This window comes from Eublepharis macularius, chromosome 2 (genome assembly GCF_028583425.1).
Source record: "Eublepharis macularius isolate TG4126 chromosome 2, MPM_Emac_v1.0, whole genome shotgun sequence".
Lineage (NCBI taxonomy): Eukaryota > Metazoa > Chordata > Lepidosauria > Squamata > Eublepharidae > Eublepharis > Eublepharis macularius.
This window is the reverse complement of record NC_072791.1, coordinates 145,123,109-145,140,242: the sequence shown is the minus strand read 5'-3', so window position 1 is coordinate 145,140,242 and position 17,134 is coordinate 145,123,109.

Below are 17,134 nucleotides of genomic sequence, written 5' to 3'. Positions count from 1 at the left end.
TGACAGCTGAGTGAGAGGAAACCATCCTAAAGAAAGTGATTGGAGGTGGATCTGATTACTATGAGCATGGACCCTAGAAGCAAGTTTCAGTAGAAAAGAGGAAGAAGGGGTGGAAACAGAAGTGACAGAAGAGGGGCAGGTGGGAGGGAGAGCAAAAGGATGGGAGGTTGAACTGAAAAAAGGCAGAGGAGCATCTGAAAGTGGAGAAAGAACAAGTGGAAGAGTAGATGGAAGTATGGTTATGGGGCCTGATACTGAGAACTTCAGGTAGGAACTGTCCCAAAAGCAGACAGTGAGGAAGGAGCCAGTTAGAGGAAGGAGAAGGTCTTTCCCATGAGCTACCTGAGAGGCTCTAGGTTGGCATGTACAAGGTGGACTAACTACATGTGAAGAAACAGGGATCAATTTAAAAAACAACTGCACTGAACTCTCTTGTCTCAGTGGTATTTGTTATGCTTGAACTGGGAAGTTTGGATGTACCTCTGCCTCCCAGAGTTTGGTAAACATGAATATAGCAACTTCATTTAGTGAAGAATATGCAACATACAATCAGGATGTAATTATACTTTCGAATATTTATAATAGAACCATCTAAATAAACTACATACTAATTCTTTTAACAGTTATTAGCTGAGATAGTATTTTTGTCTTAAATTATATTCATGCATGTATTCTGGTCAGCAGAATGTCTATTGCATGAACACACTGTCACACTATAATCCAGATCTGCAACATTTGCATTTTAGAGTTATCCTACTATATAATTATGTAAACGGGTTTCTGACGACTCCCAAGGTGCAGGCGCATTAGCGTGCCCCTAGCTGGGATAAGGGAGAGTTGCTCCTGGCAGCGCTCACTACCTTCTGCAGCTGATCCAGCCCACACGGGTTGAAATGGATAGTTGCGGGCAGCTACCTGTTCAGGGGCTGGAAGGCCAATGGAGAAGCACTGCGAGGTGGCCTGAAGGTGCCTTCCGCTGAGGTGTGGGGCTGCCCGGCCTGGCAGTGTGCTGCACCATGGGGTTGCCCTGCCCGTTGCTGTGTGGCCCTGCCTAGTGATGCGCTGCAAGCCAGTGCTGCTTGACCCAGCCCACTGCAGCGCAACCCAGCCTGACAGCATGTTGCAATGCAGGGCTGCCAGGCAGTTGCAGTGGGGCGGCTCAGCAGAGAGGCAGAAGAAGGCCGCCGCCCCCTCCCTTGCCCATGGATCAGCTGGCCCACAGGCAAGGGGGGCTGCAGAGGAGCAGGGAGAAGGCTTTCTCCCTGCCAGCTGATCTGCAGCCAGAATTGAGCCATGGAAGGGCAAGCTGCCCGCCACCCTCCGAAGCCCCTCTCGAGCTGGGGATGAAGAGGGAAGGGCGAGCTGCCCACCGGAATCTGCAGCCCCGTTTGAGCCAGGGAAAGAGAAGAGAAGGTGAGCCCTCCTGCCAGCCTTCCTCAGCCCCCTGCCTGCCAGCCCTCCCCAGCCCCCTCTGCCTAGCAGCCCTTCCATGCCTTCTCTGCCTGCCAGCCCTTCCATGCCTTCTCTGCCTGCCAGCCCTTCCATGCCCCCTCTGCCTGCCAGCCCTTCCATGCCCCCCTGCCTGCCAGCCCTTCCATGCCCCCTCTGCCTGCCAGCCCTTCCATGCCCCTGCCTGCCAGCCATTCCATGCCCCCTCTGCCTGCCAGCCCTTCCATGCCCCCCTGCCTGCCAGCCCTTCCATGCCCCCTCTGCCTGCCAGCCCTTCCATGCCCCTGCCTGCCAGCCCTCCCCATCCCCAGGTTTCTAGAGCCCGTTGTATTTTTCTCCACAATGGGCTTTCTTGCTAGTACATTATATTTGTAATGAGCAAATGATTATTTCCAAACAGGCAGTTTGAATGGGACTGAGAGCGGACCTACAAGTGACAAAAGGCACAGGTTGGACGCTTGTCAGCTTCCCTCAAGTTTTGATGGGAAATGTAGGCAGCTTGGAAGAATGTTGGACAAGTGACAGTTGAAAAGTCTATTGGACAGCAGTCAGAGAGCCAAGATGCAAGATTAGGATGCCTACATTTCCCATCAAAACTTGAGGGAAGCTGACAAGTGTCCAACCTGTGCCTTTTGTCACTTGTAGTTCCGCTCTGAGAGATATTAGAATTATGGACGAGCACTGAGAAATTTTTCATTATAATTTGTCTTAGACTTCATTCTGTCCTAGACTTCACAGTGGGTTACTGTGATTCCTTATTCCTAGGTAGGATATTACCAGTTTGGGGAGTCAAATTCATGTGTTTTTTGGATGAGACCATTATTTTCAACGGGAAATCTGTTCAAGGGTCTGGGGCAGCTGTTTATAAAGACAATGGCACCAAATTTGTACAGTCCTTTAATATAAGACCCCCTGTATTTTAAGCAATTGAAAAAAGGTTGATTTTACAGACCCCCCCCCACTCCAAAGTAGGTTCCTCTCTATGCAGTGGCACTTCTCTCTAGAGGTGTGCAATTTGGGTTCCATATTTGGTAAAAAATACCGAATTTTGCCTGATTCAGTAAAATTCAGTATTACTGAACTTAAAAGCAATTACTGAATCAGATTTGGTAATACTGAATTTAAGTTTACCAAATTTATTTAACTCCTTGCAGTAGTTTTAAAAACTTTAAAAAATGGACTTTTTCTGTCTGTGGATCTGTGCCATTTGTTCTTCTTCTATCACTTATGAATGTTTCTCATTGTATTGGTGATTGCAGTATCTTCTCCTCTGACTTCTGCTTCTTTGGGTTTTTTTATGAGCTCAGACTGCTCTTGTATTATGAGATGTGGTTCTTGACATTCTCTTTTGCACCTGCCTATAGGTCTTCACTGCACAGGAATGTGGTGTTTCTGGAACAGCAACTGCTGGTTCTCAGCATCTCTTTGCTGCATTGTTACTGAGGCCATTTCCACACATGTTGAATAATGCACTTTCAAACTTTAGCAATCCTTTGGGAAGTGGATTTTTTGTTCCACACATGGAAAAGCAGTTCCAAATGTTCACTAAAGAGTATTATAAGTGGATTATCCAATGTGTGTGGAAGCAGCCTGAATCTCCTCTTTTCAGAGGTCTCAGTAAGTAAGTTCTCCTTTGTTAAGGTTGGAAAGTGGGGGGCAGGGGGGGAGATTTCCCTAGCAGGGAACTCCCTTTGGTTTCATTGGAAAGCACCCTGGTAATTGGCTGCTACCACTCAGGTACCTCCTGAGAACATCTAGACTGACACACTGAGAAGGTGCCCTTCCAGCTCAGCTTAGTTCTAGCAAAATAATAAAAGTAACCGGGTTGAAACCCTGGAAAATACCTTATAGCAAATTTTGAAGCTCCCAAGTAGCCTGGCACCTAGGGAAGAGATTCAGAAAAATGGCCATTTCCACACGGCTTACCTGTGCTCGTAACGTCCTGGTAGTTCGTGCAAAAAACGCAGAAGATCGCATTTTCTCGCGCGAGATTTGCGCGATGTCACGCGACATCACGCAAATCTCGCGCGAGGAAATGTGATCTTCTGCATTTTTTGCGCGATCTACTGGGACATTACGAGCACAGGTAAGCTGTGTGGAAACGGCCAATATCCCAGAGAAATGTATTCTGCCCCCCCACCCCCACATACACAGGCAGAATAAAGAGGCAGACACCAAGTTTAATGCAACAGCATTAATTGCAAATATAAATGCAAACACAGCAAGGGCCTAACTAACAGTGCAGGTCAGGCCTCGGAGTCACCCCTGAACTGCTGCCCTGACCTATCTAGGTGAGCCCCACTGCCCTGGGCATGAGCCATCCATACACATGGCTGGGACCCAGTCGGCCAGGCAAAACTCGTTTCTCCCAACAAGCTTCTGCAACCTCCAGCTGTCAACCATGAGGGAAGGACTTGTGCAGTGGCAGGCAGGCAGGCAGTCTGCCCTCCCAGCTGGCAGCCATCAAACTTGCCAGCCAATCCTGACAGACACTAATTCCCTCCACAATGGAGATGTGCCAAAGAGTGCTCACTGGCCCACCCCTTCACCCAAACTCTATCCTGCCATCACCAAGGCCAAGCCTCTGACTAGGCCTTTGCACCCCACAGGTGGCTTAAGGCCAACCCATGCCCATGCCGTACATCCTCTAGGAAATGCTGCTGCTTGTCACTGATAGGTGAACCCCATCCCCTCTGTAGAGATTAGCAAATTCAGTCCTTATTCGCCTAGTCCCCTCGCCCTTATCCTACTATAGGGTTCCATTGGCCAATGCCTATCCCTTCCAAATTCCTTTTGTGTCCCAAGCATCTTGCACACACCCGGTGGGGAAGCCTTGGGCCCAAACTAGGGGTGTGCAATTCAGGTTTCAGATTCGGGTAAAGTACTGCTCCCCCTCACTTCAGTATGCTCCAAATCTCTATGGAGCATACCAAAGCGAGCTAAATACCAGAATCCCGAAGCGGCTTGCTGGATTCCCCCCCCCCCCACTTTAGGTAAACCTGAAGCGGGAAGCACACCCCTAGCACAAACATCAGCATATCAGGATCCCATGATTCTTATCTCTTTTAAACAATGATTATAAGATCTTTGTGAGAGTCATAGCAGAAAGATTGAAGATATTTTTAATGGACTTTGTTGGCGAAGAACAAGCAGGGTTTCTACCTAATAGGCAGATAAGGGATAATCTGAGAGTCGTTTTGGACGCGATAGAATACTACGATAAACACCCGGAAAAGGAAGGTGGGCTTTCTGTTTGCAGATGCGGAGAAAGCTTTTGACAACTTAAATTGGGATTTTATGTTTCTAACAATAGAAAAGATGGGATTAGGGCAAGACTTTATAGAAGCCATTAAAGCTATTTATAAGGACCAACAAGCAACATTGAGTATAAATAATGATCTAACAGAAAAGTTTGAGGTGAGAAAAGGCACAAGACAAGGATGTCCACTTTCATCTTTACTGTTTGTTATGGTTTTGGAAGTACTGCTGAGGCAGATAAGAGAAGATCATACTATTAAAGGCATAAGACTTAAAGGTTTCTCTTACAAATTCAGAGCATTTGCAGACGACGTGATGTTCATCATGGAAGATCCGGTCCAGATGTTACCGTTATTGTTAAATAAGATTAAAGAATTTGGAGATTTGGCCAGTTTCTACATTAACAAAGCAAAATCTAAAGTGCTCTATAAAAATATGATGAAAAGGAAGCAGGTTGAGTTAATGAACATTATAGAGTGTGAAGTGGTTTCAAAAACAAAATATTTGGGAATTGAATTAACAATGAAATCTATTTAAAAATAATTATGAAAAATTGTGGTTGCAATTAGATAAAGATTTGATAAAGTGGAACAAATTGATCATTCTTGGGGCGCATAGCAGTTGTAAAAATGAATGTATTACCAAGAGTGATGTTCTTGTTACAAACTATCCCAATTGTAAAAGACAAAAAGTACTTTGATAAATGGCAAAGGAAATTATCAGAATTTGTGTGGGCCGGGAAAAAGCCAAAAGTCAAGATGAAAGTACTATGTGATGCAAAAGAAAGAGGTGGGCTGCAATTACCAAATTTGAGATTATATCATGAAGCGATATGTTTAACATGGTTAAGAGATTGGGTTAATTTATCTAATTATAAGCTGTTAACGTTGGAGGGTCATAATAATTTGTTTGGTTGGCATGCATATTTATGTTATAAGAATTATAAAATGGATGGAATGTTTCAACACCATTATGTAAGGAGAAATATTTTTTTAGTTTGGCAAAAATACAAAAAATACATTGAGGAGAAAAGACCACTGTGGATTGTACCAGCAGAAGTGATAAAACCACATACAGACTATCAAGGGGATGACTGGATAACATATAAGGACTTATTGTTGATTGAGAGGGATACTGTTAAAATGAAGACAGAGGAAGACTTACCTTTTAAATATGGGTGGCTACAATATCGGCAAATTAAAGACTTATTTGAAGTAGATAAAAGGAAAGTAGGCTTTAGAAGTAGAAATTCAGAGCTAGAAGAACTTTTACTCAGGGAAGGAACAAAGATAATTGCTAAACTTTATAAATTGTTGTTGAAATGGTATACAGAAGATGAAGTGGTTAAGACACAAATGGTGAAGTGGGCTTTGAATTTCAACCAAGAGATCACAATGGATGAATGGAAATTTTTGTGGAAAAATACCATGAAAATATCTACAGGTGTTAATTTAAAAGAGAATGGATATAAGATGATGTACAGATGGTACTTAACACTGAAAAAATTAGCAAATATGAGTAATGCTATGTCAAATAAATGTTGGAAATGTAAACAACATGAAGGCTCTTTTTACCATATGTGGTGGACTTGTGATAAAGCCAAACAATATTGGTCCAAAATACATGCAGAAATGTTGAAAATTATAAAAGGTAACTTACCGAAAAGCCCTGAATTATTTCTACTTGGACTTAAAATGGAAAAAATGAGATTAACAGATAGGATATTAATTTGGTATATGATGGTGGCAGCAAGATTACTTTATGTGCAATATTGGAAGCAAGAGGAAATACCAGAGATCGAAGATTGGATACAAAAACCGCTACACATGGTGGAGATGGACAAACTAACTAGAAAGCTGAAAGAACGAAATGCAAATGAATTTTTAAAGGATTGGGAAAAATTTAAAGAATATTTGGAAAATGAATGGGATGTAAAAGGACAATTATGGTCGATGGATAACTATTGATGTCTTTAGGATAGAGATTAGAGTGTGTGAAAAAAGAACTTTACCTTGAAGAATTAGAAAAATTAGAGGTACCGGAATGGAGCAATATATTAAGATTTAAATAGGTTTTAGTGCTGTGGGGGGTCAATGGTAAGGGGGGAAGAGGGTGGGAAATGATGATTGGACAAATGTAAGACGATTAATCTGTAAGAGGGGGAAACTCAATGAATGTCTTTTATGAAAATTGTAATACCTATTTCACTCTACCCAATATATTTTTTTTTAAAAGGATCCCATGATTCTTGCACACACCCAGTGGGCAAGCATTGGATTAATATAAACACACAAGGATCCTAAACTTCTTGTACACACCAGGCGGGGAAGCCTTGGGCCCAAAAGTAAACATCAAGATCCCAAGCTTCTTGCACACACTTGGTGGGAAAGCATTGGACTAAAGGTAAGCGCACCATGATTCCAAGCTTCTTGCCACACCCGGCGGGGAAGCATTGCGGACCCATGGAAAACACACCAGCCACCACTTGCCTCAGCACTGCAAGTCTGTATGAGCCTGAAACAAATAGGCAAATGGGCAGACAAGGTCATTAACACCCAGTGAGTGACCCGAATATTTGACACAGCCGGCCCTCCTCTTGGCTTGATGGGCTGCCAGCCCATCATGCTGTGTCTGTGAATGAGGATCCTCAGCATCCTGCAGCAAGGCACTGCATCTAAGTGAAAGCACAATCAATAAAGGCTTTCTCCACCGTCACAAGCTGCACATGTGAGGGGATCGATATACAACTGGCCTCAACCGACACGCATCTGGAAAAACCAACCCAGGGAATTCAGAGGCAACTGCCATGGAGAAGGGGCGGAAACTGACCTGTTGAGCCTTGGGACTAGGCCCCTTCGCCAGTCTGTTGCTGCCCCCCTTCCTCTGCCATGCTGGCTGCCCTGTCTCTGATGCATACAAGCCATGAAGCCACGAAAGCTGGCAAACACTGGGCATTCATGGTTTTCCTACAGGTTTTCCTAGAGCATACCCTTGGGAGGTAAACTCCCAGCAAAGCAGTCGTGATTGAACCAACTGCTCTGCAGGAGGACAGGTGCTAGGAGTATTCACATTCCACTGTACCAGATGACCACTGTCAGAGCGGTTACCCATGTTGGGCTTAGCCGGGGACATCACCTGCAGTCAAAGTTGCTGGTGGATCTGGTCCCAAGGCAATCCAGGAAAGAAGAGTTAATACTTCAAGCAAGCTGTGGTGTGCCTCTCAGCTCTACTGACCCAAATGCAGGGGCCCCCTGATTACTCCAGTGTGGACATATGATCAATGATCTCCTACCTACCTAAAACCTCATCATCATCATCCAAGGAGGAAAGAACAGGCACTTTGCAGGCTGTTTGCCCTTACACTTTCCAATTCCTTTTTTGGGCAGCATGACTAAACAGACAACCTGGAAGATGAGCCAGAAAATGGCTGCCCACCAATAAAACTACAAAATTGGCCGTCGAGCAACAAAATGGCTGGCTGCCTAAAAACTACAAATATGGTCATAGGCCACCACCAAAACAGAATTGCTGCCCATCTAAAAACTACAAATTTGGCCAAAGAACTACAGATATAGCCACCGACCCCCAAAATGGACAACAGCCTACCAAACTACAAATGGCCTCTCAAACTTACTGTAACTACTACATTAAGGGGAGGTGGTCAGCAATAGGTCCAAGTGGCCAGGATGGTAAGGCCTCTAAGCAACCCCACAAAAGCCCAGGGATAACCATCACTGTCTCACCAGCTATGTAACACTGGTAGAGTCTAGGGAAGCAGACTATAGGCCTGGAAGAAGCAGCCTACACTGCTAGGCCAGATACCAAAGCCCTTTACCCTACAGCCCCCGATTCGGCCCCTATGAGGGCTTCACTGCAATAGTGAAGTGGGGGGGGAGTAATAACCTACTCACACTACAGATGCCAAAGCAGGGACCTGGGAACAAGCCCAACAAGGCAAAATAAGGAGGGGGGCATGAGAGCCACAGATACTGATGCCACCCGAGGCTAGGCCGTAAGGCCACACCGACCTCTGCTGATACCGGCTGCTGAGGTGGAGAGGGGATGTGAGTTGCTCGGGAGGGGGGGAGATGTTGTTGTAAAGCTGCTACCGCCACCTCCGCCTTTATGAATGACCGTGCAGCAAGCGTAGGCAAAATCTTCAAAACTTCCGCTGCCCTTGATGTCACTGCCACTGCCACCACCTCCATGGGCCTTGAATGCGCTTGGGGAGTGTGCTTCTGTGTGCTCTTCTTGCCCAAGCACAATGCAAACTGCAGGGCTGAGAGGGCAAAGCCGCCTTATAAGGCACCTGGCTCCACCCCCATGCTCAAGCACCAGATGGAGAAGCAGAATCGTGCCGCTTTCACCACCGGAACAGCAAAGACGGCCCTTGCCCTAAGCGGCTGTGCTGCAGGTCAGGAGGGATCGGATTGTAATAAAGAAGGGGGGGGGAATTTTTTACAGAAAGAAAGTTTATTACTGGGGAAAGTGCACAGTCTCTTAAATAAAAACAATAATGTTGATTAACTCAGCTAAGCATACTTTACCTAGGTTGTAGCAGGTTCCTCAGAGCATGTACAGAGTTCTGTGCAGTACCCAGATAACAGAGGAGTCTTTAATCCCTGGTCCACTGGTCTTGGGGTCTCTAGATGTTACAAAGTTGGGACCAGAGTACAGTCCACAACTCCAAATATTTTTAAATAAAAATATATTTTGAAAAGCAGAATAATTTTAAGAGGGGCTGCAGAAAGAAAAATGGGATTATATAAAGGCAGTGTAATCATAAGGCTCACCTCAACCCAAAGCACTTCCAATGGACAGCTACATTGTCGGCCAAGTCTTGGAAGGTGTGTCATGGCCGCTGGCAAGTGCACCTGCCAATGGCTGTCCTGTTCCCATGACAGGCACACAACTGGCAAGCCTTAGCGTACCCAATATGTAGGCTGTGAACTCTGTGGCCTGCTGAGATGCCCCTCCTGTACCACTGTGCAAGGGGCAGATGGGCCAAAGAGCAGTGGTGTGCCCCAGCAGCCCCCTGGGTGATGAGGAGTGGGCTGTGGCTTGCTAGGGGCTGTCTGGACTCGCTGGTGGGGAGGCCTCCCAATTGTGTTGCCGTGGGCAACCCTGTGGCATGCCCTGCCCCAGGCAACCCCTGCAGGGGTTGGGATGGGGGGACTGGAGGGGGGCCACAAGCCACAGCTACAAGCTGTCCAAGCAGCCCCTCCACACGTCTCGCCCTCACACATACCAACCAACAGTGGTGAAGACTTGTTTGTGAGAGACCAGCTACTGGGAGTGCATCTGCACCATCACAATGGACAGCACCTACCTTGACCGATTCCACCTGGACAAGGCAGTCATCAAGGATCTCTGCAAGGAGCTGGGGCTGGCTGTACAGGGCCAAGCCCCCAGAGCCATTCCCATCCCAGAGAAGATGCTGCTCTCTGTTACTTGGCCACCAGCTCATTACAAGGTGCGGTGACCGAAGTACTGGAGGTCCCCCAGTTCTCTCTGAGCTGCTGCCTCCATGGCTTCCTAGATGGCATGCTGGGCTGCCTCTGGGAGCATGTGCTTCCCCACGGAGGAGGCTGAGCTGGACCCCATTTGGGCTGGATACACCTCCCTCACGAGGTTTCCGAATGCACGCATGTTGCCCTCTGTACCTGAGGAGCCCCTGGTGTACCATAATTGCCTCTGCTTCTAGAGCATCAACAGACCTGGTGGCCAAGTTCTCCAGGAGCACCTGCGATGCCTGGATCTTTGTGGCAGCTGGCCTGAACTTGCCACATGGCTGGCAAGGGATGGCTGCTGGGTGGGTGGCCCAGTGGGTGGGGGGCACAGAGAGGGCCCGATGGCAGCTAACAGCTTCCTATATTATGCAGGTGACTGGGGCTACCTGCTCCTCCCCATCCACTTCTCCTTTACCTCCTGACCCCATGTACCGTGGATGAGCCAGCAGACTGTGCCACCTACAACCAAGCCCACCAGTGCATGGAGATGGTCATCAAGTGGGCATTTGGCCAGCTGCTGATGTGGTTCCAATGCCTGCACCATACAGGGGGCCTCTGAGTGATGCAGCTGCTGGCAGTTGTGAAGCTCATGGCGGCCTGTGTCATGCTTCTCAACATTACCACCTGGCAGCAGCTTCCACTGCCCTTGATCGAGGGCTCAGGAGAGGAGTCCTGAGGCAGGAACCCCGCCCCTGCCTTGCCCAAGGTACCTACTGTTTCTTGGAACAGTCAACTCCCTCTGAATAAAGCATTTCTTAACTCAGTAATCAGTACATGTGGTAATTGCTGTATAATCACTATGCCAACACCATCCACTCTCCCTGTGGATAATTTGAGAGTAGCCGAGAAATGTTTTGGGCCAAATTGGCAGGGAAGGGGGCTTTATTCACCTGCTCCACAGTGTCCTGGGGTAGTCTCTGATTAGGCCTGGTCTTTTGACTGGTTAGGCTATAACTAGTTTTGACAGGGCTACTGTGAGTTGACATAGTACATGGAGAGCTAATGGGAAAGCACCCAGAGTTGTATAGGGATGGGGGGGGGCTGTTTGTTCCCAAGCCCATCAGTGGCTCAATGGGTCTGGTGGGCTGGGGAGGGAACATCCTTGGGGGTTGAGCAGCATCAAGCAAGCCTTTAGTTGCTGGAGCAGTGTGTGTGGAGAGAGTCTTGACACCTCTTCGCAACTTTTCAAACTCAAACAAGGATGCACAAAAACAGCAGTAATGCTGTCTGGAGGCCAGGGTGGCTTTACCCTAAATGTTGGTAGCCATGGTAGGCTGCTTATTAGCAACAACTGCCACTAATTCAGGAATGTTTAATTGATGCGGGTCAGCTGTTAATGAACCAGTTAACTACTATACTGCTGTCTTACATCTTTGTTGGGAAGGTACTGGTACAATGGAGTGTATTACTGTCATATATTGTAAAATTCAATATAAATTAATTAATACAAATCTACTGCACTAGTACATCCGTTAATCAAACACCAAGTAATGAAAACTTTGCCACTCAGATGGTAGCCCTTGGCAGGTGCATAAGAATATATAAATCCATCCCGTTTAGATTTTTGATTAGTGGAATGATTTGAGAAAAGGCCAAAGCTCAGTGGTAGAACACGTACTCTGCAATGCGTATTGAACGTCTCAGATTAATCCCTAGTATTTCCAATTAAAAAGAAGGTTCTCAGGTGATGGCTGAGATAGAAATTTCATCTGGGTGGAACCCTGCCAGTTACCGAACAAGAATGACCTGTTGTCTGACGCAGTATAAAGCAGCTTTGTGGAAGCTGGGGATACTCGGATAGATGAGGCTGCATCCTTTTCTAGTGACAACAGGGGCAACTAAACTTTCTAGTTCAAGGGCCATGCTGAGACAATCATTTGGAGGGCTTTGCCAGAACAGGGGTATGATTTGCCCTATTTTAAAAAGTGCTGATGAAGAGGTGCAGTCATGGCTGCTAAAGAGGCAGGGCTGGCAGCTCCAGCTCTGCCTCTTAAGCAGCTCCAGCCCCATTTGGGGGTGGGGGGATGGATGAAAAAGGTCTGGAGTGATACTTTGAATACTTCTTATCTACAGGATCCAGTGTCATAGCTGTAGATGTCTGGGCAATGCCAGTGTAATTACATGGATGTGTTACTTATGCAACATTGCTATCACTTAGATGCCCAGAAAAGTTTATGGTGCTATTTCTGATGTACTGAACTCCAGTTCATGACAACTTAAGCTGGAATTAATTTTGTTAGTCTTTAAGATGCCACTGGACTCCTGTTTTATTTCTCAATCGTAATTTTTGTATTTGTGAACTCTTGTGTTACACTGGTTTTTTTCAGACTAGTGCAAATAAAGTCTGCTAATATATATTTAAAACATTAGCTATTATTGCCAAAATGTAAACAAATTCTGTTTCTATAAGCTTGGAGTCTGATATTTTGTTAGCATGATTTATTATATAAAGCTGTATCACATTACAACAAAATATAAATACTTTAGAAAGGTTCCAGGAAAGTTGAACGGAAGTAATAATGACGTATTTTCAGCTCAACTGTATGCATGCTTACTCAGAAATAAGTCTCATTAAGTTTGATGGGCCTTACTCACCAGCCAGGACAGGAAATACACGCATACGCATATGCGTACGCGCGCACACACACACACACCCTTGTAGTAGCAGAACAAGCTTGAGTCTCAGGCTTGCTCTGTTAGTGGAGGAAAGGGTGATTTTGCCCCAATCCCATCCATATTAGTATTTGATCCAAGCCCCCTCCCCAATGGAGAATATAAAACATGCTTTTGTAATCCCCACATTTACAATTCAATATCCTCAGTGTTCTTATGCCACAAGATAGGTTAAGTCCATCTTCAGAGCCGCAGCCTTTTGGCCTTCAGTTCTATCTGCTGTATCTTCATCACTGTCATCACTCTGGGAGCTCCTCTAGGCATGATTGAATGCCTCGAGCCAGATCTCTCCTGAATCCTTCAAAGAACTACCAAGAACAGACAACAAGAGCCTGATTAATTGCTACAAGGAAGGATGAGACAAAGAAAGATTGTACATTTGGTGGCCTCCGATTCATGCAAAGAAAAGACGCAAGCAGTCAATTTAGATGAGAAAGCAGTATCCATCCTGTCAGCTGCCTTTGAATGCCTCTACTCCTTTGAGATATTTCACATCTGTAAGTTTTCTAATACCAATCTCTATATTGTTCTGCTTCTATTTTCACTGGGTGAACTATTGTAGGAAAACATGAGATGGGGGACCTAAAGGAACAAGTACTGACAGTTACGATCAACTACAAAATGTTTTCTCTGTGTGCCCCCAACCACTTACCATAGCCTCTTTTCTGTTGTGCCCCTCTCCCTACAACAATCCTTGTGCTTCTACATCTGTTCAGTTTTAGGCCCCACGTTACAAGAATATTATCCTAGGCATTTACAGCTGAATTTAGTTATTTAATCTGTGTTGTATTCTTGTTTTCTTTCTTTGGTTTTATGCTGTTGGCTTGGGGCATTTACGTCTAGCTCAGGTTTCAGTTGAGGAATGGTTGCCAGATGCCTGGAGAAAAAAAATGTCCTGTCCATTTAACAGAGGTCTAATGGGATTTACCAGGTAATGTTATTTACTTCCCTGCCATGAAGAGCTTCAGCTACCCACTTCCACACATTAATCCTCTAAGGGACAGGACATTTTTATCCAGGTTGTTGGCCACCTTAACTGTAGGTAGCTATGCAAGTGTGGGTAGCTCCACACCTTATATGGCATATATGATTCTTAAGTGTTTCCTGGGTCACAATCCTATGCCTTTAAATACCTGTGTATGTATGCTTATGAAGTTATACAGGGGGTTTAAAGATGCAAGTATGTCATCTGCACATATTGTGGCAGAAAATGCCAATATAGTAACAGTGAAAATGCAAGAATTGGGTTTGCCATGTAAAGCATGGGGTTGTCCTGTCCATTTAATGCACAGAATAATTTTTGAGGCTATTATAGAAGTTCAAAAAATGTAAAACATCCTGGGTACATGTGCCTTTCTTGTTTAATGGACTTTCATGACTTGTTTTGTTCATCTCTGTGTCCCGAGTGCTTCATAGAAGAGTGTTATATCAATAAAGTAAATAAATATTTAAGAGCATGCCTAATAATTAAATGGGGGAGAGACTGGGGCTCTGTGAGTTTGTCTTTTAAGATTGCTGTATTCATTGGGAGGAGCTCTTATTTTAGATGGTAATGATTTCATTTTATGTCAGCATGCATTGCAATAGATTTGCAAGAATGTGTCCCTTTAAAACAAGCATCCCATATTAGAGATGAGCAAAATGAAACAAATGAGCTGGAAATACACATAAAAATTGTGGTTTCATTTTGTTAAAGCAGCTTCTGGAATGGTGAACCAAACCCAGGACACCAAGTTACAACAACATCCTCCCACCAAAAAACGTGTGTTTTGTTACAGTTCTTACCACGCAGCAGCAAGCAGGCAGGTAGGCAATAGGCTGGCATGGCAGCTTCTTGTTTTCCTTAATGGCATTCACCAATCAGATCCCAAGGGGACAGAGCCCTCATATCACCTAATAGACTCAATTCTATTAGGTGTGGACAAAGTGTATGAGTATCTTTTCCCTCCCAATGCTACCCAGGCAATGGCACAACTTAAATCAACTCCATTAGTGGGAAGAGGAAATGTGTGCAGTGCATGTGAGTGCATCTTTCCCACCCTCCCCACCCCCCAGCACTAGCAGCACAATAGCATTTTCTCTCTGCCAACCCGGTCCCTCCAAGGGGAGATCCCTTCCTGCCTATTGGCTTTGGAAATGTTTAACTCCATTGAAGAGAGTTCATGTGCATCTTTGGGGGAATGCATATCTTTTGTTTTTGGGTTTTTTTTGCAGTGCTCTCTCACCAGTTAAGTGTTCCTATTCACAATGAGAAAGTTTGGTTGTTATGTGGGGTTGTTTAAACTGCCATTTGCATCTATATGGACATCACTGCACAATTGTTATTGATTACAAGTCACTGCAACTTATGTCCAGCCACCAGCTTGCACTGAATGCTGGATGCTGCAGCTCCAAGGTTATGATTTCACACTGATCTCTCATCCTAGCAAGAACAACTCTGCAGATTATTTTTCAAGACATCCTTGCACTCAGGCTTCAACTATTCATACAGCCACAGAACTTGCAGCAGCTCGTACATTTTTTCTTACATCTCTTGCCATTCTGAAGAAACTACAGAGCAACTGCACTGTTTGGACATCCAATCTGTACCAAATTAGCAAAACTCCTCAGAGTCTCTCTACACAAGACATCTTACACATGAAGAACATGTGTCAGGAGATGTAATGGGCAAAGGCTCTGCTATACACTGGAGCTGTGTGAAGGGGCTATGAAATGCCAGAAGGGAAACTTCAGCCCATTATAAACTCTCCAGGTCCAAGCCCGACATTGGAAGGCAGCTCCAGCCCATTTCCATTTCTTGCTGCCCTCTGGTTGTGATTAGGGGTGTGCAATTCGGTATTCTGATTAGGTTAAAAATGTCAGGTCCAGAATGCTTTCTTGTATGCCTTTGTTTAACCGACTCCATTTTTAATCCTTTCAGTGTTTAAGTGCTCCCTTCACAGGTGCCAAGGTTCCCAGGCAGCTATCTCACAGAAAAGGATTGTTTTGGCTACCGATGTTCCACCATGAACCGGCCTTGAGGAACTTTCGCTTTCCTAACTTCAAAGGGGTTGTTTTGAGAACTGTGGGGGGAGGTTGGGCCTGCTGTGATCTGTTACTTTGTACCTCATGCTTTGCCTGTCATTGGTAACAATGCATATGTACCATCCTGAATACTGTATTCAGGCTAGTGGACTATAATGAACTAATTCTTCAGTACAAACCTTTTGGAAACAATGGACTGTTGTCTAATTGCAGAAGGTAGTCTGGAGTAAGGACATTATCTAGCCACAGTTCTGACATTTTGTTACCAATCACTTTTCCAATGCCTAAGCCGGATCAGACGGACTCCAAAGCTGTCCCAGTCAGGGATCCTTTGTTTGACCCGTATGCCTCTCCCGGCTCTCAAGGTTTGGAACCTCAAGAACCTGTACCGCGAGGAAACAGCTCCTCGGTTACAACGCTTTATACCCTCGCTCCCAGCAGTGCTGATACTCGGCCTAGGGCTACGGCCGAACCACTGTTCTCCTTGCCCACTCCGACGCAGTGGGGCGCGAGACCAAGGGAGACGAGGGAACGGAGGGCCAGTACGATGTTCACGCAAACGCAGCTGGATAGCCGGTGCAGTTTGGAATCTATACCAGAGCATGCCAGTAGCCGACCGTGGCTGTACTGGAACAGGACGACCGAACAAACGGAATGGAAGACGTCCCGCCATGGCGCCCTGAGCTGGGATTATTCTGAAGTCACCCCGTGGTCGGGGCAACAAGACGTAAGTGAGCACCAATGGGTGCAACTTCAAAGCCGAACGATTGCAATTGACTCAGGAATATCGGCAATCACTGGTCTGACAAAAGGAGTTTTAGCCGCGAGATCTCAAGAGGAACAAGGAGTGGAAGTACCCTTGCCGTGGCGACAGACGGAAACCACGAGACCGCAGGCCGAAACTGTGCAGACCTCGCAGACTACTGGAGCTATGGGGTACACAGAACAGGAGGAAGAAACCACGGATAGAGTGCAAGTGTTGGAGACCAGACTAGCAAGCATGGAAGAAAGTTTAGCAAACGCTGTCCACCTGCTTTCAGTACTCGTGGTGGGGGACGGAGGTCGTGAGCCGCCAGCTGGTCTACCAGACATCAGCCAAAGTTTGTCTAACCTGCAAAGTCTTCTGCCCCGACCGGAGGGCCCTAACCAACCGTGGCCGCAACAGCCACCAGAAACGGGAGATGCGGATTCTGTCACCGGGGAAGGACCCTGCCCAGAAG